Source organism: Oryctolagus cuniculus, chromosome 20 (genome assembly GCF_051225735.1).
Source record: "Oryctolagus cuniculus isolate XC-2025 breed Fujian yellow rabbit chromosome 20, ASM5122573v1, whole genome shotgun sequence".
NCBI lineage: Eukaryota > Metazoa > Chordata > Mammalia > Lagomorpha > Leporidae > Oryctolagus > Oryctolagus cuniculus.
Genome location: NC_142886.1, coordinates 16,371,099 through 16,395,309, shown reverse-complemented (window position 1 = coordinate 16,395,309; position 24,211 = coordinate 16,371,099). Strand labels below are relative to the sequence as shown.

The 24,211-nt window shown below is 47.4% G+C and overlaps 1 long non-coding RNA gene across 2 annotated transcripts; it reads left to right on the top strand.

Annotated features, from left to right (window-relative positions):
- Nucleotides 1-14,050: 14,050 nt before the first annotated feature.
- Nucleotides 14,051-20,697, top strand: LOC127484653 (uncharacterized). Of its 2 annotated transcripts, XR_007911803.3 has the most exons (3): nt 14,071-14,315; nt 16,090-16,191; nt 20,257-20,697. It is a non-coding gene; the product is annotated as an uncharacterized LOC127484653 (long non-coding RNA). The 2 variants fall into 2 exon arrangements; XR_016226734.1 differs by lacking the exon at nt 16,090-16,191 and having other exon boundaries at nt 14,051-14,315.
- Nucleotides 20,698-24,211: the final 3,514 nt, after the last annotated feature.

Below are 24,211 nucleotides of genomic sequence, written 5' to 3'. Positions count from 1 at the left end.
CATTTATCAATGAAAAGAATTCAATTGTAGAGTTTCTGGAACACTCTTTGTGCCTGACTTGTTTCTGAGATCTTTTTAATTGGATCTGAGTTTTTTTTGTTTTGTTTCTTTGGACAAAGTCATTAACCCCTGTTTTACTGGACTGCAGGAAGAAACGACAGCAGCTTGACTGTCAGGGAACTCTGAGTGAAAGGCAGGAGGCACATGTCTGCCCTGTGTGAGCATCCACACCTGCTCCGCATTTGCCACAGTCCACGTTGTAGCCTCGTGTGTGGTCATCAGGACCAGTTACCCTTACCAACAGCCTAACCGTTGTGTGCTTGCCCACATTCAGGGGACACCAAAAGCGAGGAGATGGCAGTGCTCTTCACTGTGACTGCCGTTTTCACTGGAAGTTTTCTAGGAAACGCAGCAGCACAATCCTAGGGCTAAGCCGTGGGGATTGGGAGTGTGTGCTGATCTGGAGACGGAGGCACAAGGGAGGGGAGGGGATGGGTCTTCTCTCTAGCTCTGATTCTGCTATGGAGCCGTGAGTTGGGAGAGGCCAGCGTATTGGTGTTGAGGATGCTTTCTTGCTTATAAAAGGGGAGGAATGAATCAAGCGTTTCTTGGTCTAAGAAGCAGGTACCACCGGCGCCGCGGGTCACTAGGCTAATCCTCTACCTTGCGGCGCCGGCACACCGGGTTCTAGTCCCGGTCGGGGCGCCGGATTCTGTCCCGGTTGCCCCTCTTCCAGGCCAGCTCTCTGCTGTGGTCAGGGAGTGCTGTGGTCAGGGAGTGCTTGGGCCCTGCACCTGCATGGGAGACCAGGAGAAGCACCTGGCTTCTAGCTTCGGATCAGCGTGGTGCGCCTGTCGCAGCGTGCTGGCCGTGGCGGCCATTGGAGGGTGAACCAACGGCAAAGGAGGACCTTTCTCTCTGTCTCTCTCTCTCACTGTCCACTCTGCCTGTCAAAAAAAAAAAAAGAAGAAGCAGGTACCAGTGTGGAACACCAGGTCTACAATCAATAAATGCAGACACGCATTTTTCCTTACCGCCATTGCTTCTTTTAATCTCTCCTTCAGTCTTCACTTTTTAAAAGATTTATTTGTTTATTTATTTAACAGGCAGAGTTACAGCAAGACACACACACAGATCTTCCATTTACTGGGTCACTTCCCACATGGCTGCAATGGTCAGGGATGAGCCAGGACGAGGGCAAGAGCCAGGAATTCCATCCAGGTCTCTTACATGGTTGACAGGGACCCAAGCACCGGGGCCATCTTCTGCTGATTTCCCAGGCACATCAGCAGGGAGCTGGATTGGAAGTGGAGCAGCCAAGACTCGAACCTGCGCTCATATGGAATGCTTAATCTATGCTTAGTCTGCAGTGCTACAACGTTGCCCCTTTCTCCTTTACTCTTTAATTCATTCTGTCCTTAATCCTTCTCCTCTAATTATGTCCTTGGGATATGGAATAGATGACATTGACAATGATCAAGATCAATGGTGACAATATTAATACTGAGATGAGCTATACTTTTTAAAATGCTTAGTATGTTTTAGACACACAAAAATGCTTAATGCTCATGCATTCTCATTAAATGATATAATTATTCCTATTTCGGAGAAACTAAGGCCCACAGTGGGAAAGTGATTTGTGCACAGTCACTGTAATGTCTGAGTCAGGACGGGCTTACAGCATTTTCTTTTTCTCAAACCTGTGCTCTTAGCCAGCATTTTGCATGTAGTAGTAGGAGAGGTGTGGTTAGCCATGATGCAGAACCCAGTGGGCATTCCCTTCCCAGTCCCTGGCAACCTCATTCATGTCCAGTTGTTGTTGCCTTAAAGCCCTGTCCTTGGTTCCTGGAGATTATGTCCTCATTTTCGGGGGTGGTTCATTTTACTTACCAGCGTGGCCGGGCCATATGGCTCCCAGACATCTGGCCAGATGTCAAGATGTTCCTTTGAGAGTGGTTTTGGATGAGATGAACACTAAATTGAGTGCTCTGTGAGTAAGGCAGACAACCCCCAGAGTGTGGATGGGCCTCGCCCGAACAGGTGCAGCCCCAAATCCAACCAGGACCAACCTCCCCTGTGCCAGGGGCAGCCCGACAGGCCACGGGCTTCAGCCTTGAGCTGCGATGTCAGCTCTGCCCTGGGTCTTGAGTTCAGATTTTGCAGCTCCCCTGATTCTGTGAGCCATTTCCTTAAAATAAATTATCTCGCTCTCTCATCTTCTTGTTTGTTCTGTTTCTTGGGGGAAACTTAGTTAACACATCTTCCTTCTTATATTACTTTTTCTCCCTCCCTTCCCCATTCCCCCTCTGCCCTGAGAGTGGCTTCGTCAGCTAAGGGTGGCGAGCGTGCGCCCTTTTCCCTCCACACCCTTTGCCTCGGAGGGCACATCCATTCCCACAGCGTTGTGACAGGGTAGGCGGCACCCCAAGATCTGAGTTTCCGCCCAACTTCTTTCTGCCCCTCCGAATCCCAGGCACCTGCTGCTGACTGGGTCTGTGCAGGCGGATGGCATCGAATGCAGAAGCTGATCATTCAACAGCTCATCCCCAGGCCCTCCCCAAGCCCTGGGATCCCATCAGCCTCCCACGTTTAGAACTGTGGCGTTGCTGAAGCTCTCCCCTCTTCTCTGCCCCAGTTCCAGCCAGCCTGCCAGTGTTTTGCAGTGTTTTTCCACTGGGCCGGCTGTCGGCTAGGTTTTCCTTTTCATTGTTGGCACCAACTGGTCCAGGCCCGTTTAACTGCTTTCTGGAAGAGTCTCTCATCATCCAGTCCACTCTTTTTCCCAAGCTCCCTTGCCCAGAAGTGGCAGACTTGCTTTCCTAAAACAAATGGTTACCTTCATGTCTCTTCTTCCTAGACCGGTCACCTAGACCTGCAGTTGATTCTTTATTTGAGAATAAAGCCCAGCCCAGCTTCTCACCTCTGCTTTCCAATCTCTGGGAACCAAAACCACAAAGAACCTTAGCTTTGGTCTAAAACTCCTTTGCAGCCAAAAGTTTCTTTGCAAGAATACCCAGCAGCACTGAGGGAAGCTTAGATCGGATGGGGCTTGGCATTCTAGGGAGGGAGGTGTCCAGATCCAGAACTAGCATCTAGCCTGATTCTTGCAGCCCGTTTGCCACCATCATCTCTTGGCCTGGGCAGACGGGCTCACTGTTTCTCTGTGCAATCAGATGAAGCCTGTGTCCTTGGAGTCTAAACTCAGCTATAGATGTCAGGGTGGAAGGAGACTTAGAGAAGCAGCTCCAAAAATGGTACAGCATTCTTGTACTTCTGGTTGATACTGCAACCTCAAGAAGCATCACTGAGCCCATTAAGACCAATAGTTGCTGGGGCATTACCTATGAGGGTGCATCAAAAAGTTCATGGGAATGGAATTAAAAGATAAGTTTCTGGGGTCAGCGTTGTGGCGCAGCAGGTTAAATCCCATATTGGCAGCAGACTTGAGTCCCGGCTGCTCTGCTTCCAATCCAGCTCCCTGCTAATGAGCCTGGGAAAGCAGCAGAAGATGGCTCAATTATGTGTGCCCCTGCCACCCACAAGGGAGACCCAGATGGAGTTCCAGGCTCTTGGCTTCGGCCTGGCCCAGCCCCAGCTGTTGCAGCCATTTGGGGGAGTGAACTAGCAGGTGGAAAATCTGTCCTTCTCTCTGTAACTCTGCCTCTCAAACAAATAAATCTTTAAAGAAAGATAGGTTTATTTTGGTGCAAAATTTTTGAAATCCCTGATACAAAAGGTCTTCAAAAAAGTTCATGAGCATGTGTAATATGAAAAAACTGCATGATTTCATCATTTTTGCACCAAAACGGGCTTATCCTTTTTCTTATTTTCCATGAACTTTTTGATACGCTCCTATGAGTAGCCACATTGGAAGAGAAGTCATTGTTTTTGGAGGGAGCTGAGTGTAAGGGGGTCTTGTAAAATTGTCTTCCGGGAGTGTTTCAAGTACCCTAACAACACGCTGAGATGAAGCTGTTTTACCAAACTGGGGCAAAGTTATATGATAATAATAATAATAACAGCTATTATTTATTGAATACTTAATGGTACATGTACTGCACTAAGGTCTGTGCACAGATTCATGCGTCCCTCACAATAACCCAATGGATTAGAAGCCATTATTATTTGAATCTTACAGATGTGGAAACAGGCTGAAAGGAGCTCATCCAATGTGACAGCATAAAGCAGCTGAATTAAAATCTAACAAGCAGTCTGGCTCCATAGCTCATGTTTGCAACTATTTGAAATTCTAGAACATGAGGAAGGAAGTTATCTGATTGATTCTTCTATCTGGCAGGTGAAGAGTGATCCTGAAAAGAGATATTCTTATTTGTCTTTAGGTCTCAGAAAAATAAAATCATCACTAAATAGAGACTGGTTTACATCTTTAAAAAAGGCCTTGGGAAGGAAACAGGTTTATTTGACATAGATGACCAGGTTAGATGGGCTACAATTGAATGTAGTAAATTGCTTTTTTTAAAGAGTTGGGTTTTAAAATGTTTCATTTAGTTGAGAAGGAAAAAGAAAGTGTGTATGTGTGTGTGTGTGTGAGAGAGAGAGAGAGAGAGAATTGTTTATCTGCTAGTTTATTCCTCCATATATGTGCAACAGCTGGGGCTGGAGTTGGCCAAAGTTGGGAGCCAGGAACTCCATCCAGGTCTCCCACGTGGGTGGAATGGACCCAGCCACTTGATCCATCACCTGCTGCTTCCCAAGGTGTGCATTAGCAAGAAGCTGGAATGGGGAATGGGGCCAGGACTCAAACCCAGGCATTCAATAAGGAATATGGGCATCCTCATCATCATCTTAACTGCCTGCCGAATGCCCACTCCTACATGTTGTGATTTGACTCTACGATGACTGACTTGTCCAATTTGGTTCATTATGGTAATCTAGAAATGTCTACCCATCACTGGCTATTCTTGGGCAAGGATAGAAGAGTGAGTAAAGCAAGCCTGGCTCCTGACCTCATGGAAAGGTTGACTTGATAAGAAGGAAACAACTACGGAGCTGTAGTGTAACAAGAGCGGATTCCGAAAGTAATCTTCTGTTGGTCTGAACCCACCACCTGAAGGACTGAGCAGGCAGCCTGTAGCTCTATGTTTAAATGAGGAGAGAGAGAACATCAGACCTCAGCGTGAGGTCTGACAGCTGACGGGCGGGGATGGGCTCTGACTGCCCCTTGCTCCGTTCTTCTCAGGAAGTGCAGGTGCCCTTCTGCACTTTGGTGGGGGTGCTGTTGGTGGTCAGGCCAGAGCGAGTCTTCACATGAGCAGAAAAATGTGGAAGAATCTTAGAGGAAGGCTCCTGGAGCAGAAAGAAAAGAAACAGAAAAAAAGGTCTTTTCCTGTCATGGAAGTTGAGTGCACCTTGACCTGTCATGGAAGTTGAATTAAATGGGTGAAAATGTTGACTTGTGCTAAAATTAGCATCCGTTTGTAGGCAATTAAAATAAGTCTAATTAGGTGCTGGCCCAACTGGAAGAGCTTTATCTTCGCTGTGTTACATATTATAGAAAGAACTGCTAGAGAACAGCTGGTGGGCTCCCAAAGCAGAGACAGGGTGGGGAGGCAGGGTTGCGGATTGTTGGCTGGATCAGCTAGCACTATATGCATCTCTTGACATATTGCACTATGCCCCATAAAGATGTAAAAGTATTGCATTTTAATCTAAAAGTTAGAAGAATAAAATAAAAAGGGAGTAATTTCTTTACAATGGGAATCTAACTTTGAGACTTCCAATAGGTGACTGAGAATTTGCTAAGGTACCAAAGGACTCTCGGATTTGCAATGAAGGGAAGGACAAGACAAAATGTAATATATCCTGGTGGCTGGAGGGTTGTGGGGAGGCATGGGCCTCAAGGCTGCTCCTCATCAGACCACAGGGCAAGGAGAGTGATAAGAATGGATGGACATTTTTAAATCTACTCACTGGAATTGGGAAGGATTCTCTTCCTTTCCTGATGCTGATTGCTTGGGGGCAGAGAGAAAGAGCAGAGGCATCTGAATGCTGTGTTAAATTCTCTTGGTGGATGGAGAAGTTCAGCGAGGGCCCTGTATCGCACTGATAGGGCAGAGGCCCCGGGGCTGTCCGACGGGAGTGACATAATTCATATATCCGATGCACTTCCCACGCGCTGGGGAGTTACTAGGGCTGTGACTCAAAGGATTTCCTTCCAGAAGGGACTGGTGTGGCTGGAGCCTCATTAAGTTGCAACTTGCACTTCCCCAGGTCATACCAGCCTTCAAAGGATGTGAGCAAATACTAGAATGAAAACAAACATGATTGACAATGAGTTCCTTGGGCAGTGGCACTGCTGAGATCTTAAGTTGCTCCCATGCCTGGCTAGTCCAACATGGCTTCTGTGTTCTGGTTGGCACCATTGACGTTCTTTTGCAGCCACCAGCGCAACACTGTTCTTCTTCTGTGGAGTCACAGCCCACCTTCTGGGAAAGGCAAAAATCTCCATTGCTGGTCCCGAACCCTTGGGTTTGACTGATTTGCGGACCACAGGCTCGACTTCAAGAGCTGGTGCGATCTCAAGCAAGGGGGAAACAAAAGGAATGAAAGGTTCTTGTTTCCCAGGGGAATACCCTTTTCTGGGCTTCTCTTCTTGTTGTCTTCTTTCTCTCCCTCGTTGGATTAGTTTGGGGAAAAGACCAGCTCTTCCAGGCCCGAGAGACAGATTCCCGTTTGCCTGGGTTTGTCTCTCTTCATTTTGTTACCAACAGAACAGTCAGAATCAAGGCTTGAGTCAGGGTGGAAGCCTTGGGGACGAAGTCTGCCAGCTGAGGCCCAGGTTAGGAAGAACGCCCAGGGCCACCATATGTATGTGTTGTGCTTTTGGTGCACTTGGGTCACAAACGTGCTTGGCCAAAGAAGCAAAAGGTAGGGCCAGGTTCCATTTGTGTTTGTTGAATCACCTGACACTGCCCAGAGGAAGGAGCACGCCCATGCTAGGAGCTGATGCTATCTACCCAAAGGGGCTTCCTTTCTCTTATTTGTACCAAGGTGCCACCTGGCCTGCCCTGCAAAGTCCTTCCTGGGGGGAGGGGAGTGTGCCTTTCAGAGGGCCCCATTGCACCGCTGGTCCCCTTAGGGTCCTGAGCCGCTGTCGGAGAGTTGAAGGTTCAGCATCATGGCTCTCCTCTCCCCGTCCTTAAAACTCCAGCTAATATTCAGTAACTGCTTCAGCCATGAGGGTCAGTCTTGGCCTTCCAATAGGGCGAAGATTCTGTTGGTTGGACATTTTGACACTTTCTTGATTCCCTTGCTTCATTTGGGAAGGTATAAATTTGGAGAATTCATTCTGGGATACTATGGGATAGCAAGGTTTACATCACCCCATTCCCAAGAGAACATCTTAGGTAAGAAAGAGCACAGAACCAACCAGATGTGAGTGGGGCTTTATTCCCTGTGCTTTACATGATATCATGAGAACTTGTAAATGATCAGTAAATGATCAGTACCTAGTAGAACAGGTTAGAAAATAGAGGTTATCTACTGCTCAGAGCGCCACATTACAAAGAAGTTTTAACTGTGTAGCATCCCTGCTAAGCATCTTCGGGGGTAAATGGAAGAGTTTGAGCATTTCCAGTGGGGGAAGCCATGAGCAGCTGGTGTGCAAGGACATCATCCTTGGGCAAACATCTTTCCATTCCGTCTTCTTAAGACCAGTGGCGGGCAAGTCTCCAGTTTCGATTCCGACTTTTGACACCGTTTGAGAAGCAATTTCATTCCAGAAAGGGCAGAGAAGCTAGTTTGCCTATTATCTGAGTATAATTTAATAAGTATCTCAAGTAGGAAACGGCAGGATTTTGTTTAAACCCCCACTTTGACTGATGTGTGTCTCTCCTAGTTCTGAGCATTTTAGTCACTGTCTTGGAAAAAGAGTGTTATTGATTGTGGGCTTGGCAAAGAGAAGTGATCCACACTTTAGCCAAAAAGTGTCATCTGCAGAGCGTGTGGCCCTCCCCCACCCCTTCCTGAAACAGCTTGTGTCTTCTTTTACTTCTCGCGCTCTGAAATTTCTTGATTGCATGCTTTGGTCTTTTTCAGGCATTGTGCTGAGTGCGTGCATCTGAGAGCTGTGTCCTGTGTCCAGGACGTTGTCTTCCTTTTCACTCCTTTGCTAATCCTTTCTCTCTCTGTTTACTCCGCTTTGTCTTTCTGGAGCTCGTCGTATTTAGGTGTTCGATTTCGTGGACTACAATGCTAACTTGATCAAAAATCTTCTCATGATTTCACCATATTGATCTTTTACTAATTAATTGAAAATTGTTTTTTTATTTATATTAGATGCATGGAGAGAGAGAGAGAGACAGACAGACACAAAGACAGAGAGAGAAAAATACTCTCATCTGCTGCCCCACTCCTCTAATGGATTAAAATGGCCAGAACTGGGCAAGGCTGAAGCTAAGAGCCAGGAACTCAATCCAGATCTCCCACTGGGTGGCAGGAATCCGATTACTTGGGCCATCACTGCCGCCTCTCAGGGACTGCATTGGCAGAGAGCCAGATCCAGAAGCCAGAGACGGATATCAAAGCAGGCATTTCATGAAGAATTTGGGCATCTTAACTGCTGGACTAAACACCTACTTTTTCCATGAACTTTTTGAAGCCCCTATGTATTCACGGATGTCAGAATTTTTGTACCAGGAGAAACTTATAATTCCATTTTCCACGAATTTCTTGAGGTACTCACACATGTTGACCTTGGACAGCTGCCGTTGGAATTTGTAGGGACGCTGTCCAAAGTCTTGGAGAGCCCTTTCCCGCTGCCTCCCACCACCCCTCTCCCTTCTTTCCTTCCAGGAGTTCAGAGGTTCACCTGCGCGGTTTGCTGGAGCTGTCAGGGGCTCCTGTGGAGCACACGGAGGGCAGGGCTTGGGGGACTCCTCTCTTGAATTTTAGGGGGTTCCCTCCAGGGCAGTTGTAAGAGCCTATTTCTGAATTGTCAAGAAAGTTTCTGTTACAACAATAAGTAAGGGCGGCTGTTTCCTTGAAGACTACTGTTCCAGAAACTTGTAATTTTAATATTCTTTGATGCAGGGGCTTGAAGATGTCATTTGCCAGCTGGCAAGTGTTTTTAATCACAGCAGGATGCTCACCAGAGGGCTTGCAGAAACCAAGGAGTTACTGGGGGTGAGCAGAAGCCTTGCAGTCTCCTTGGAGAGCAAAATGGAGAAACAGAGGAAGGCTGCTGGTTTAGAAGGCTACAGAAGAGAGTCCAAGTAACTCTTTTAAGAAGAGATTTTGGGGAATAAGATTGTTTTTACTTACATACAGACATATCTTTTTAATTTTTAAAAAAAGGATTATTTATTTATGTGAAAGTCAAAGCTACAGAGAGAGAGGGAGAGACAGAGAGAAAGAGGGAGGTATCTTCCATCTGCTGGTTTACTCCCCAAGTAGCCACAACAGCCAGGGCTGAGCCAGGCCAAGCCAGGAGCCAGGAGCTTCTTCCAGGTCTCCCAAGTTGGTGGCAGGGACCTACGCTCTTGGGCCATCTTCCAGTTTTTCCAGGTCATTAGCAGGGAGCTGGATCAGAAGTGGAACAGCCGGGAATCGGCGCCCATGTGGGATGTTGCCTTTCAGGCGGCAGCTTTGCCCACTATGGCACATTGCAGGCCCCCAGACAAGGATTTTAAAGCACATGTCCTGCTCTACACTCACAGATAACATTTCTGAAAGGAGACAGATCTGCTCTGTGCACACAGGGGACTAGTACACATTCACTTCTTGTTGTTTTGCTATTAATTGAAAAAAAATTTGCAATCCATGAAATAGTGCTATTTTCAGGCCATGGAAAATGATTTTGGTAGAAATGACTGTTCTAGTTTCCCCACGAGCAAAGGGCTTGAGTTCAGGCTTTGGGCTCTGTAGTCCAAGTATGTCCGTCATCGATACCAAAGCTCTGCGAAGGGCCACCAAGTGGTTCATTGCATTCACGAATGAATGCAGATCTCTTGGTCCTTTATGAAGTTGTAAAATCAGAATACAGTTAGGGATAGACCTGGGTAAGTCAGACTAATCTATGTTCACTGATGATAACATTAGCCAGTCCCCAAAAGGGTTGAATCTAAGAAGTATCTTGAGTAAACAAGTAAACTTACAGAATCTAATATATGGGATGTTATTTTTAGAAAAGATTTATTTTATTTATTTGAAATACAGAGTTACAGAGAGAGGCAGAGCCATAGGGAGAGATCTTCCATCTGCTGGTTCACTCCCCAGATGGCAGCAATGGCCAAAGCTGAGCTGATCCAAAGCCAGGAGCCAGGAGCCTCTTCCTGGTCTCCCATGAGGGTACAGGGGCCCAAGGTCTTGGGCCATCTTCTACTGCTTTCCCAGGTCATAGCAGAGAGCTGGATGGGAAGTTGAGCAGCCGGGACTCGAACCAGTGCCCATATGGGATGCCGGCACTGCAGGCAGTGGCCTTACCCACTACACCACAGCGCTGACCCCAGATATTATTTTTTAAATCAAAGTCCAGTCCTCTACATTGCCAAAACAAGAGGCCTGTGTCACAAGGACAGAGTTACAGCCTTGGCTGTGCTTCAAGGTGTTTGTTAGTGCTACTAGGTAACTACTTTTGCAATTCACAGAGGTCCCTGGACAGACTCCACCACTCCTGACATGGCTGATTTTGTTCCCAAGATTGTTTTGTCTGGGGCTGACATTGTGGTGCAAGGAGTTAACCCCCTGCCTGCAACACTGATATCCCATCCTGTATTGGGATGTTGGTTCAAGTCCCAGCTGCTCCACTTCTGACCCAGCTCTCTGTTAATGTGCCTGGGAAGGCAGTGGAAGGTGCCCCAAGTGTTTGGGACTCTGCTCCCTACATGGGAAACCTGGATGCAGTTTCAGGGTCTTGGCTTCAGTCCCGCCTAATCTTGGCCATGTGGCCATTTAGGGAGCAAACCAGCAGGTAGAAGACTCCCCGCCCCTGTCTCTTTGTCTGTCACTCCGCTTTTCCAATAAATAAATAAATACTTTTTTGTTTGTTTTTCTTCTACAAAAAAGCCTGCTTTGTCTTTTGGGAAAGTCCCGCCTGAAAGTGTTGATCATGTTGTTGAAAGTGATGTCACCCAGAGTCCTGGAGGTCCTACGTGTGTAGCAAGGCATGCTGGTTTGCGTGTGGGAATCCCGGAAGAGTTCTCAGCATTCCTGCTAAGAGGCTCTGGGGCGCTAGGCTCCAGTCCGTTATGATGAGTGTCAGGAGTTTGTGGTAAAGAGGCATGAACCAGTCTCCCTGCCCCGTCAGAAATGTGCTTTTAGGAACCAGGTTGCGTCATGTAAGTTGGAAGATTCTTTGTGGGCAGGATTAACAGATCCACCTGTCCAGCTCCCCGTGGGAAGCTGGACACAGAGAATCTTGCTGTGAAATACAAAATAAGCAAAGAATGCGACAAATACGCTCTGCTGTCAGAGCAGAGGTAAAAAGCTGCCAGTGAGACTGGCTACAGAAAGGATAACCAACAAGGCGCATGGCTGAGCGTGGCAGCCCCAGACAGCCCGGAAGCACTAACATAAACTTGTTGGCATCACAGGCCATGATGTAACCTACTGGGTCACAACACTGGCCCCAGATTGCTGCTTTTGAATTGTCTTATATTAATTGCTTTAATATTTTAAAAACCAATTTAAAAAAATGAAAGCCAAGATCCGGGAAGCATTAAAGAGTTCAGCTGTCTGCCCAAGCTACCTTCCCGGGGCAGCCACGTGTAGGAGTTTCCAGCCCTGTGGATTGGGAATTTGCTTGGCTTGGTTCATGCAGATGTGTCCTAGCTCTGGCAGGAACGTTTTCCCAACTCATAAAGCACTGATTTATAAACACATTAACGTAGGATGTCTCCCACGGGAGAGCCAGCTTTTAGTAATCACATGCTACACACACACACACACACACACACCCAGTGCCTGCCCTCCAGGCCATGAGGTCTGACTGTGAACTTAACAGTCGGAGCAAATGTCACTTAGTCTCAGGGGACCAGCTGCAGGAGAGCTGGAAAGGATACTTTTCTAGCATCCAGGAGCCACGAGTTGATCCAGCTGCTGAGTTGGAGCTATTTTACAAACCCTGATGGGGCAGGTGTTGGGGCGCAGTGAGTTAAGCTGCTGATTGGGATGCCCACATATCCTATTAGAGTGCCGGTTTCTCCTCTGCTTCTGGTCTAGCTTCCTGCTAATGTGCCCTGGAAGGCAGTGAATGATGATTCGACGGCTTGGGCTCCGGCCATCCAGACTTTTGGGAGACCCAGATAGAGTTCCAGGCTCTTAGCTGGCTATCGCAGGCATTTGGGGAAGGAAGCAGCGAATGGAAGATGTTTCTCTCTCTTGCTCTTGCCCTCACTCTGCCTTTCAAGTAGATGAAAATAAACAAACATTTAAAAAGAACCCTGACTGGGACTTCTCTATTTATGCACTGTCTCTAGGCTCTGGGTATTTGCATTTGTCATTAGCATGATGCAATTTTCAAAGTGATCTCAGTCAGCCAAGGTCCACGGCAGATCAGGAGTTTCCTGTGGGGACACAGAAGATACCCGGGGCCTTTGGCTGGATGTGGGAGACACTCAGTCCTTATCTGAAAAATAAGTTTGCCAAACGCCTCCGGAGGGTGGAAGACTTACAGGGGATGAATAGCTCTGGGCGCTAATCCCACTCGTCACCTACTGCGTTCTGTCATTTATAGTTTTCAAAGATGTCATTTTTCTGACCTTGCTTCTAAATCCTTGTGCTAATGTTAGGGACTTCTCGGACTGTTTAAAAGAGTTCTTTTTGGTAGCATATTCCTTGGGTCACCAGGGAAACAACTTGTTAGAATTCTGCTTCGTCAAGCTGCACACATACAAAATCAATAAGAAGAAATAAAGCAGTTCCATGGCTTGCCCCCCTCTGCGTGGCTGATAGAAGCTCTGCTTCTCTGCGTTCTCCCCTCTGACCTGCGATGCCTCGCAAACCAGTCCTTCACCCCCAGGGCTCCTGCTGGTGTCCCGTCATCCCCAGTGGGTCACGACTTTGAGGGGGTTTGACCTTGGCCTTTGGCCAGTCTGTGTGCCTCTCTGAGAAGCTCCTGTGGATCTGTCCCTTGGGCACACTGTGGTCAAGTCCTGAGATGGACTAGAGTCTGAGGAAAGCATTGCAAATGCAGCTGACAACCCTCAGCTCTGCCATCTCCCAAAACATGCCAAAGACATCAAGGGCTCAGGAGCCAACGTTGTGGTGTGGTGGCTTAAGCCACTACTTGTGATAGTGGCATGCCATCTCAGAGCGCCAGCTCAAGTCCCTGGTGCTCCGCTTCTGATCTGGCTCCCTGCTAATGTGCCTTGGAAAGCAGCAGGAGATGGCCCAAGTGCTTGTGCCCCTGCCGCCCATGGGGGAGACTTGGATGGAGTCCTGGCTTTGGTCTGGCCGAGCCCAGGCCATGTGGCCATTTGGGAAGTAAATCAGTAACTGGAAGATCTCTCTCTCTCTCTCTCTCTCTCTCCCCCTTTCGAATAAGTAAAATAAAATCTTAAAACAAAAAATAAGGGAGAAAGACAGAAAAGAAATCAAGAGCTCAGGAAGGAAGCGTGAACAGTCTTCAGCCCCTGCCCTTGATCTGGGTGGCACCTGTCTCTGATGCGTTCAGGGAAATTTTTCCATGTCCTGAAGAAGGCCCAAGAACTTTGACCTTGAGCCCTACATTAGAATTTGGTCCTGCGTATTAGAAAACCTTTTAAGGATAACCTTCATTTTCAAAGTGTTCACTGCTTTTTTCTACTGTTATATGTTGAAATAAGGATTCAGTTTAATTCTTCTGTTTAGAAAAAAATCATTTCATGGGAATTTTTTTAAACTTTATTTTTTCAGATTAGCTTTAGATTTACTGAAACTTTGTCTCCTTAGGTTCCCCTTGGCTGTAACAGTTTGCCAACCGTGAGAAGTAAAGACATTTGGTTCATTTTCAAAGTAAGGGGTTTTCACTGCAAGTAGACAACTAGCTAGCGAAACAGCCTGCAGTTGTGTGGGAAATTACAAGTTGCTAAGCTCGGTAACAGCCAAGCTGCCTGCACTGGGCACCCAGGATGTGAGGCGTGGCCAAAACAGCTGAAGCAAATACCGGGAAGATTGTAACCTCCTAGTTCTCACCAGTGAGGAAGTGGGGGAGGGACCTGCAAACTCGGGAATACATTGCTTGATGAAGCTGCACCAGCCGTGCCTGCCTGCCTGCCTGCCTGCCTGCCTGCCACACGTCTGATCTTGCAAACCCGCTCACAAAGCCTCGCTTTTCCTGCGTTTCCTGAGTCTGAGTCCATCCTCTGAGTGAACTGGTGAGGATATTTCTTATCCCAACCTCTCCTTGTATTTCGTGACTTTGGCAAGTTTTTTAAAAGATTTATTTATTTATTTGAAAGGCAGAGTTACAGAGGCAGAGAGAGAGAGAGACAGACAACCATCTGTTCACTCCCCAGATGGCCACAACCTCTGGAGCTGTGCCAATCCAAAGCCAGGAGCCAGGAACTTCCTCCGGGTCTCCTATGTGGGTGCAGGAGCCCAAGGACTTGGTTCATCTTCTACTGCTTTCCCAGGCCATAGCAGAGAGCTGGATCAGAAGTGGAGCAGCCAGGACTCAAACTGGCACCCATCTGGGATGCTGGTGCTGCAGGTGGTGGCTTTACCTGCCACAGCACCAGCCCCAACTTTGGCAATTTTAAGGAGTCCTGAGCAGCCATTTTGAGGGATGCTTCCTTACTCGAATTTGATGTTTTTCCTCATGATTAGATGGGGTCACGCACCTGTTTTGCTTTTTCTTCTTTTAAAATTTGAGAAGCAGAGGAAGAGACAGACAGAGCTCCCATCTACTGGTTCACTCTCCAAACACCCACCGTGTCCAGAGCTGTGTTGGTTCAAAGCCAGGAGCTGGGACTCAGCCAGTGTCTCCAAGTGGGTGGCAGGAACCTAACCGCTTGAGCCATCCTTGCTGTCTCCCAGGGCCTCATTAGCAAGAGGCTGGACTCGGGAATCAGTGCCAGGGACCAAACCCAGGAACTCCAGTGCGGAACGGAAGCTAGGGCAACGCCTGCCGCGGTTACAGGTTTCTGAGGAGCAAGATCGTGGAGGTGCAGTCTCACTTTGATCACACCAGGTCAGGGTTACGTAACGCTGACGTGGTTTATGATAGCCGTTGACCTCGACTGCCAGCCTGTCCGATCTCTCCCCTGGAAAACTCCCTTCCTGCTTCTCTCCCTCCCTCCCTCCCTTCCTCCTTGTCTCCCTCCCTCCCTCCCTCCCTCCTTCTCTTCCTTTCTCCTTCCCTTCCTTCCTTCCAAACCCTACTCTTTGGAAGTCGGTGAGCACAGTTAGAGTGGTAGGGGTGGGCGTCGCGGCACAGAGGGTTAAGCCGCCACTTGGACAATGCATCCCATATTGGAGCACTAGCTCGTGTCCCAGCTGCTCCACCTCCCGCCCAGCTTCCTGCTAATGCAGCCTGGGAGGCAGCAGATGGTGGTCCAAGTGCTTGGGTCCCCACCACCCACATGGGAGACCCAGATGGAGTTCCTGGCTCCTGGCTGTGGCTTAACCCAGCCCTGGCTATTATGAGCATTTAGGGAAGTGAACCAGTGGATGGAAGATGGTGTGTGTGTGTGCGTGTGTATGGGTGGGTGTCTATCACTCTGTGTTTCAAGTAGATGAAAATAATAAATAAATATTGAAAAGGGAGTAGTGAGTTATGGTGCTTAAAGGCAGAGTGTGTTCACAGATTATTTAGAATTATTTCGTGCAGATCTGGGTCTTCTCTCCAGCCCTATCATTATTCATGTATTCATTAACTTATTTATATCTATATGGATTCATGTATACTTATCTTAAATTTGGGTTATGGTCCAACACCACTTTATTTTTGTTGATTTTTTGCTCAAGTTGTTCTGATAGTGGTCACTGAGAGTTCTATCAGTTGGTTCCTGTGCTCCTGTGATAAATTCTCATCTGTGTGAATTTTTTTTTAATTTAGTACTTCCTCATTTCCTGGCATGACAGGATGCTGCAGGCTCATCTTGTATACTTTCTGACCTATACTTATCTATCCCTTTGTATGTATTTCAGAGAGAGAGATCTCACCTGCTGGTTCATTCCCCAAATGCCACAGGTCTCCCACGTGGATGGTAGAAGCCCAAGTACTTGGGCCATCACCTGATGCCGCCTAAGGTACACATTAGCAAGCCCCCAGAAGTGAAAGTGGAGCTCTGTTCCTGGATGTGGGCATCCCAAGCCCCGTCTTCATCATTGTGCTAAGTGCACCACCCCCTTCCTTTTATTGAAAAATAGCATAAGAGAATCAGATCTGGGTGTTAGATGCACTTCCTGCTATGTGAGTATCCTTCTTTCCAAGCTCTCTCAGCTGAGAGAGAGAAAAAAAAAATATGTGTAACCTGTGAGTAGACACAGAGATCTATAATCCAACCCATGAGTAAACACAGAACTATAAATATTTTGATATGTAACCATCTGTATTCAGCAAACATGATGTCTTACTGATGCCTCCAACTCTAACCCATTACCATATGGATCTTTCTAGCCTCCTCCCCTTGCTTATCTACAAATTCCCACAGCAACACGGAGACATCTAGCTCTGCCTGGACTTTTTCATGCAGATAAACCAATGCTGACATTTCAGTAAAAATTTGTCAGACATCTCTTTGTCTCCAATTATGTTCTGCATTTTTGCTAGTATTTTTCTAGATATGCATGCATATATATATTTATGTATGAGTATATGTATATATATATTTATGTATGAGGATATTTCAAACAGTTCACAGAAATTGAAATTAAAAGGTAATTGTATTTTGGTGCAAAAGAACTTGAAATACATGCATTTGAGCAATCTTCAAAAGTTCATGGAAAATACATGTTCTGAAAAAACTATTCACAAATTTTTAAAGGTTTTTTTTTGCACCAAAATAAACATTTTTAATTCTACTTTCCACACAATTTTTGAAGTATCCTTATGTGTATATTTTTATTTCATACAAATCTTACATGCTCTTCTCTACTATGTTATAGCTTTTTTTCCCCCACATAACTACAGGTCAGAAAAACCTTTACATGTTAGTAAATTCTGGTGAGGATCCTTGTTTTTAAATGTATTTGTGCCGCTGGCGCCGCAGCTCACTAGGCTAATCCTCCGCCTTGCGGCGCCAGCACCCCGGGTTCTAGTCCCGGTCAGGGTGCCGGATTCTGTCCCGGTTGCCCTTCTTCCAGGCCAGCTCTCTGCTATGGCCCGGGAATGCAGTGGAGGATGGCCCAAGTCCTTGGGCCCTGCACCCCATGGGAGACCAGGAGAAGCACCTGGCTCCTGGCTTCGGATCAGCGTGATGCGCTGGCCGTAGCGCACCAGTCGCGGTGGCCATTGGAGGGTGAACCAACGGCAAAAAGGAAGACCTTTCTCTCTGTCTCTCTCTCTCTCTTTCACTGTCCACTCTGCCTGTCAAAAAAAAAATGTATTTGCGCCATAAATTAACTGGTCTCTTATTAGCAAAAGCGTTGGTTGTTCCCAAATTTGTCACTTCTATGATGACACAATACAACATCCTTGTGCCTGTAGGAGACACTGAACAGCAGGATTCCTCTCATGGAGGGAGTCTTAAGGAGTCTTAAGATTTTTCAGAGCATCCCCAGGAGTATATATTTCATTTAGATTGCACTTGTAGGAATCAAAAGCAAAAATCTCAGGATGTGTTTGGGGGTGTGGGGTGGGGGCCCTACTCAGAGTCACAGGGTGTTGTGGCCAAAGGATTCTCCCAAGGTCAGAGTCTGGGCCATTGCACCTGCTTGTTCTCCAGCCGGCTCCCACCTCACTCAGGAGCCAGCGGCTCCAGTGTTCTGAGAGCCCAGCCCCCACTCCTCTCCCTGAGCAGTTCTAGGTCAACTCAATCCCGACCTAATTGATCACTGAAGCTCCGTGTGCACCAGTTTTTGCTTTGTCCCCAGAGTGTCATTAACACATTTCCGTAAGTACTTGAGATGGCTGCGCCAATTTGCAGATCAAGCAAGAAAGAGTAGAAATTAGATTAAATCTACACTCAGAACTTGGAACTAAACCCAGGGCAAGACCTACTAGGTGGTGAGAGGCAGAGGCCTTATCTTTGACATCCTTCCGTGCTGATTCTACGACTGTCTGCCCCAGGGCCCACTACTAAACTGCTTGCTCCAAGAGCTTTCTTACAGGTATTTTCTTTCAAAGAACTCTTGCGGATGAGGGGTCCTCATGATTCAAGGGCATGAAGTGGGGAAGCAATGGCCAAACAATAGGCAGTAGGTCCTGGGCCCCACCTAAACTCATGCTGCCTGGGCGGAAGTTTATTTCCCTCATGCATGTATTGCTGAAGGTTAGAGAAGAAAACATAGCACTCCGGGTATACAGTAGGCACTCAGTAAATAGTAACAGGCTGGAAGTATGAGGACACTTTGAAAAGCTCACATGAAACAGCAGGTGATGTGGTCATGTAGTGGGTCAAGCTGCCGACTGGGATGCTTGGGACACCAGCGTCCCATATCGGAGCACTGGTTGGAGTCGTGGCTGAGATCCAGCTACCCGCCAACCCACCTGGGAAGACGGTGGAGGATGGCCCAGGATGGATCCCTGGATCCCTGCCACCTGTATGGGAGACCTGGATAAGTTCAGGGCTTCTGGCTTCAGCCTGCCCAGCGCTGGCTAATTGCAGGTATTTGGGGAGTAAATGAGTAGATAAATGGTCTCTCTCTCTCTCTCTCTCTCTCTCTTTCTTTCTCTCCATTGTTCAGATGTGTAATAAATAAATGTCCTTACAAAAAGTTTGTGTGAAGTGAAATTAAAAGATAAGCGTAGAACTGGGTGTTTGGCATAATGATTAAGACGTCACTTGGATGCCTGTGTCCCGTATTGGAGCTCCTCTGTTGGAGTTCAGCTCTACTTATGATTCCAGCTTGTCACTTCCCATCCAGATTCTTGCCCGTGTGCACCCTGGGAGCCAGCAAGTTATGGCTCAAGTAACTAAGTCCCTGCTCTGGACGGTTGCCCCAGGGCACTGGGAAGGTTCCAAAGCTAAGGGCGCTGCAGGCTCCCCAGATCGACCCAGAAATGCAAATCACCCACCTGGAAAATCTGTTGGATTATGGGAAGTTTCCACCCTAATTAGGAAGATAGTGCAATTACAAGTATGCTTCCTTGGGTTGTAGTGTTTGTGCTATGGACAGCCCGAGGCTGACCTGCCCACTGTTCCCTCACTGCACATGGCAGCAGTTGTCAGATTCTAGCTGCTGCTCTCTTGCAGTGTGTTCAATAAATCTAACTCTATCTGATGGCTCCGGTGAATTCGTTCACCACCTGCAATGCCAGCTTCAGTTGGTTGCTTCCTGCTACACCTGCTACCCAAATAAGACACCTGGATTGAATTCTGGGCTCCTAGTTTCTACCTGGCAGCAAAATTGTAGGTGTTTGTGTCTGTCTTGCTCTGTTTCCACCTTCCAAATAAAATACATAAGGAAATTTTAAAGATTTAAATAAGTTTAGCTTGATGCAAACATTTTTGGAAAATATATATTATGAAAAAATTATGTGTGGCTTTAAAAAAATTTTACAAGACAAATGCGTCTTTTCATATCATTTTCCCATGAAGTTTCTGAGGTTTACACACTCAACTCAAAATAAATAGCTCTCCAGACTCCTCTGCAGCCAGGGAGCACAGCTGATGCAGTTCTGACCGTGAGACACAGGCCAAAGGGAGGACCCAGTTGACCTCATCTTCCTTCCTTTCTTTCTTCCTTTCTCTTTCTTTCTTTCTTTCTTTCTTTCTTTCTTTCTTTCTTTCTTTCTTTCTTTCTTTCTTTCTTTCTTTCTTTCTTTTACGGGCAGAGTGGATAGTGAGAGAGAGAGACAGAGAGAAAGGTCTTCCTTTTCCGTTGGTTCACCCTCCAATGGCCGCTGTGGCTGGCACACCACGCTGATCCGAAGCCAGGAGCCAGGTGCTTCCTCCTGGTCTCCCATGCGGGTGCAGGGCCCAAGGGCCTGGGCCATCCTCCACTGCATTCCCTGGCCACAGCAGAGAGCTGGCCTGGAAGAGGGGCAACCAGGACAGAATCCGGCGCCCTGACCGGGACTAGAACCTGGTCTACCAGCGCCGCAGGCGGAGGATTAGCCTATTGAGCTGCGGCGCCGGCAACCTCATCTTTCCATCTCTTCTTTTCCTCACTTATGCTGCCTGCTCATGGTTGTGATGCCTGGAAATGCAGAGCCCTCTCGTGCTGCAAGACACAAAGCCACACGACAAGGGAGGAGGAGCAGAAGGACAGAGGAAGGAAAATGGGATGTCAAAACATCAAGAAGCCGTCCAGTGGGCTTGGAGTACTTGCGACTGACCCAACTCGGGGAGAAAAATGATTTCCTGGGTAGTTAATTCACTCCAAGTCTAGTTTCTGTGATTTGCAATCAACAGCAATAACAATTAAAAACAAAAGTCCAGCTGTGCTAGTGGTGTCCAGGAAACTGTGCATATGTGGACGTGTTTTATTTAGTTTATTTCTGAGTCTCAGCTAACTTACTTCTTATTTCTCATGTTATACCTTACAACGTGATGGTACGTCCAAGAAGGTCATGGTGACAAATGCATGGTATGACAAAGCTATGCATGGATTTCTGAAGAATTTTTGCACCCAGATAAACTGATCTGTTAAATTTTTGCTTGTATGTTCATTTTGATTCTTTTGGAAGCCTAGAGACAAAGAGGGAGAGCTCCCTCCACAAATGTTTTGAAGTACCGACATATAGCAGGTGTTGAGTAAATGAGATTTCAAGACTAGCCCATCCTCATGTGGATTTCAGGGAGGGTTGTTCATCTTCTTGTGAACTGGGGTTGCTATGCATTTTCCTGAGTTTTCTGATCAAGAATGGGAGGTGTGTAAGGGGTGGGAGAATACTGGAGACAGAGTATTAATTCAGTGCTGGTGAGGGACTGTCACTGGTGGCTGTTCCCTTCTCCACTAGAAATGCTGTCACTCAGCAGGGCAGAGATGGCCTGCTTGCACTTATGTGAGTATTGGGGTGCTGAGGGCTGGTGGAGGGTGTTCCTAAAGCACCCTGAGGCTAACTAGTTTTTTTAAGCTTTTATTTATTTGAGAGGCAGAGTTACAGACAGAGAGAGCCTTCCAACCACTGCTTCACTCCCCAGATGGCCACAATAGCTGAAGCTGGGCTCATCAGAAGCCAGGAACCAAGAAAGGAACTTCCTCCAGGTCTCCCACATGGGTGCAGGGGCCCAAGGACTTGGGCCATCCTCTGCTGCTTTCCCAGGCCGTAGCAGAGAGCTGGATCGGAAGAGGAGCAGCTGGGACTAGATCTGGTGCCTATATGTGACGTTGGCACTGCAAGCAGAGGCTTAGCCCTCTAGAGGCTAATTGTTTAGAGAAGGCAATGACAAACTATTTCTGTAAAGGGCCAGATAGCAAACAATTTAAGCTTTGGTGGCCAAGAAGGAAAATTAAGGATGTTATGGCCATAATCGTGAGCCAAGAGAGAAAACACATTTCTATACATTTAAATTTAAACAAATTTAAACTTTTATGAACTTTAAATTTGGATTTATGTGATGTCCACATCACTTTTTCAATGATCTGAAAACGTGTGAAATCTGTTCTCAGTTCCTGGGACATACAAACAGGTGGCGGCCTGGATCTGGCCCATGAGCTGTGTTCTGCTGTCACCAGCTTAGACCATCACCACCTGAGCCTGTGGCTTCTCTGACCCTTAGCCTGTCTCTGTCTCTGACGCTGGTCACCGTCCTTGTAAAGTGTGTTCCATTGTGGCTGCTCATTTTCACCAGCAGTGCAGAGAGTTCCAATTCACCCACTTTCTAAAGCTCTTAGATGTCTGATTCCTAATGTTAGGGACTTCACTGCAGGCGTTGTAAAAGCACAACCAGTTGGATAGCAACCGAGTCAACATCTAAAAATAGGGAGACATCTGAAAGTAGAGACACAGCCTCGGGTGGAGCTGAGCTTCCAGACACACACCGCTTAAGATGTGTTGTTCCCTGTCACTGTTGCACAGGCAGGGGTTCTGTGCAGCTCTGCATTTTGGGATATCACAGGTTCTGTCTTCTAGAACTGTTAGGCGAGCTTGTCCACATGTAGTCTACTTCTTTCCACTTACCTATCAGATGAGGGAAAAAACTGTGTCCACATCTCACAGGCAAGGAGGGAGGAGGGGAAACAGGCCAGAGTTCAGGGAACCATTTTATTGAACAGGTTTCTTTCTGTAGAAAATCCAGGGTAGGAGAACAAGAAGGCTGGCTTCCAGGCGGAGAAAGGGCAGGTTGGGCCCAGTCTGGGGTTAAGTGTTGTGCAGAAGTCTAGGCGGATGGGAGTCCGGCAAGCACTGATTATAGCATCCTGAAGGTGTGAGTCTGAGGAGCAGAGCAGGCCAGAAGTGACAGCTGAGAACACAGCAGGGTCTTGGCATGTCCCAGCGGCAGGCATGCTGAGCCCAGCCGCCTGATCTACCTCGTAGCCTGCACTCCTCCTCCGAATGTTTGCCCGCAATAGATAAGAGCAGTCATGTCTAGTCCCTGAACATGGTATGCCTTCTCACATGTCTCATTGTTTCCAGTTGCCTGGAAATTTACACCCTTCTGCCCTCCACCTCTAGGAAACTCCTATGTATAAGGGGTCTTCAAAAAGTTCATGGAAATTTGAATGAAAAGATGTTTGCCTTGGTGCAATAACTTCCAAGTCTATGCATACCAAGGGTTTTCAAAAAGTCCGTGGAAAATATATCTTATGAATAAATGGATGTAAACTCCTTTTTTTTTTTTTAATCTTTTCACCTCATCCCCATGAGCTTTTTGAAGCTCCTGCGCATTCTTCAGGTCTCGGCTCACACATAACATGTCTGATGCTCCTTTCCCCATACCTCTGCCCTGCAGCTCTGGCCCCAGGATGGCCTTCATCTTGCGATCCTGACCTGTGCCTGCCTCCCACCCTGGGTGGTGAGCGGGGGCAGGGCAGAGACACAGGCTTTACCCATTTGCAGTCCCAATGCCCAGCACAAGGTGCCCAGTGCCCTGGGAGATGCAAGGCCTTGTTACAGTAAGTCTGGCTCCTACGGGACTGGGCAGGGGTGCAGGGGCTAAGTCTGGAGTCCCACAAGAGATATTTCCATAGAAACCAGTTCCTTGGAAACTCTTAAATGTTTCAGCCAGCAATTTCACTTCCAGCTATATACCCATGAGACATGAAAACCTATATCTGCACAAAAACTTGCACACAAATCTTCGTAGCAGCCAGATGTTTGCAATGGCCAAAACGTGGACAAGACATGAATGTCCATCAACAGTGAGTGGATAAACAAGTATAGTATAGCCACACAATGAGATCTTACTCAGCCAAAGAAAGAACTGACGTTACAAAACGCACTCCAATGTGGATGAGCATTACAGAAACATTAAGTGAAAGAAGCCAGACCACGTGACATATTGTAGGATTCCATTTATTTGAAACAATCAGAGTAGGCAAACCCAGAGAGACAGTGCATAGATTCCTGGCTGTCAGGGCTGGAAGGAGAGGGGGAGGTGGAGTAACTAGTTAATGGATACAAGGGTTCCTTTTGGGGTGAACATGTTCTGAATAGCAGTGACGGTTGCACACGTCGCGTGTATGCTAGGTGCCACTAAACTGGTGAAGTTTGTGTGATGTGGATTTCGTCTCATTTTTTATCAAAGTGTCCTGTGCAGCAGCCACACTGCTGGTGTCTTTCTCGCCTGGGCTTTACAGCGCTAACGCCTAAGCCATTCTTCAGGAAAGGGCGGCCTGCAGAATTGGCCTCCCTCCAATGCCACGAGCAGGCAGTGACGTCTCTCCTGTGATGCCCTTGACATTTATATTTTTATCACTCATCTGTTCTCCTGATGGATTTCAGTGCTGGCACTCGGTTTGTCCCCTTGATCTGGAGCCCAGGACTTGTCCCAGGCAGTGGTTCCAGATCCCTTGGGAGAAGCAAGGTCACTAAGTCACCCCAGCTGTCCCCGAGTTCTCGCTGCAGAGCAAGACCACTCACAGCTCACACATGCCATGGGCATCTGTGTCAGGTGCAGCCTAGGCTCTGAGGACCCAGCAGTGAGCAACACACGATCCCTGCTCTCCAGAAGTAGGTAGGGGAGGCAGCAAGGTGAGTGTGGAGGTGGAGCACCAGGGA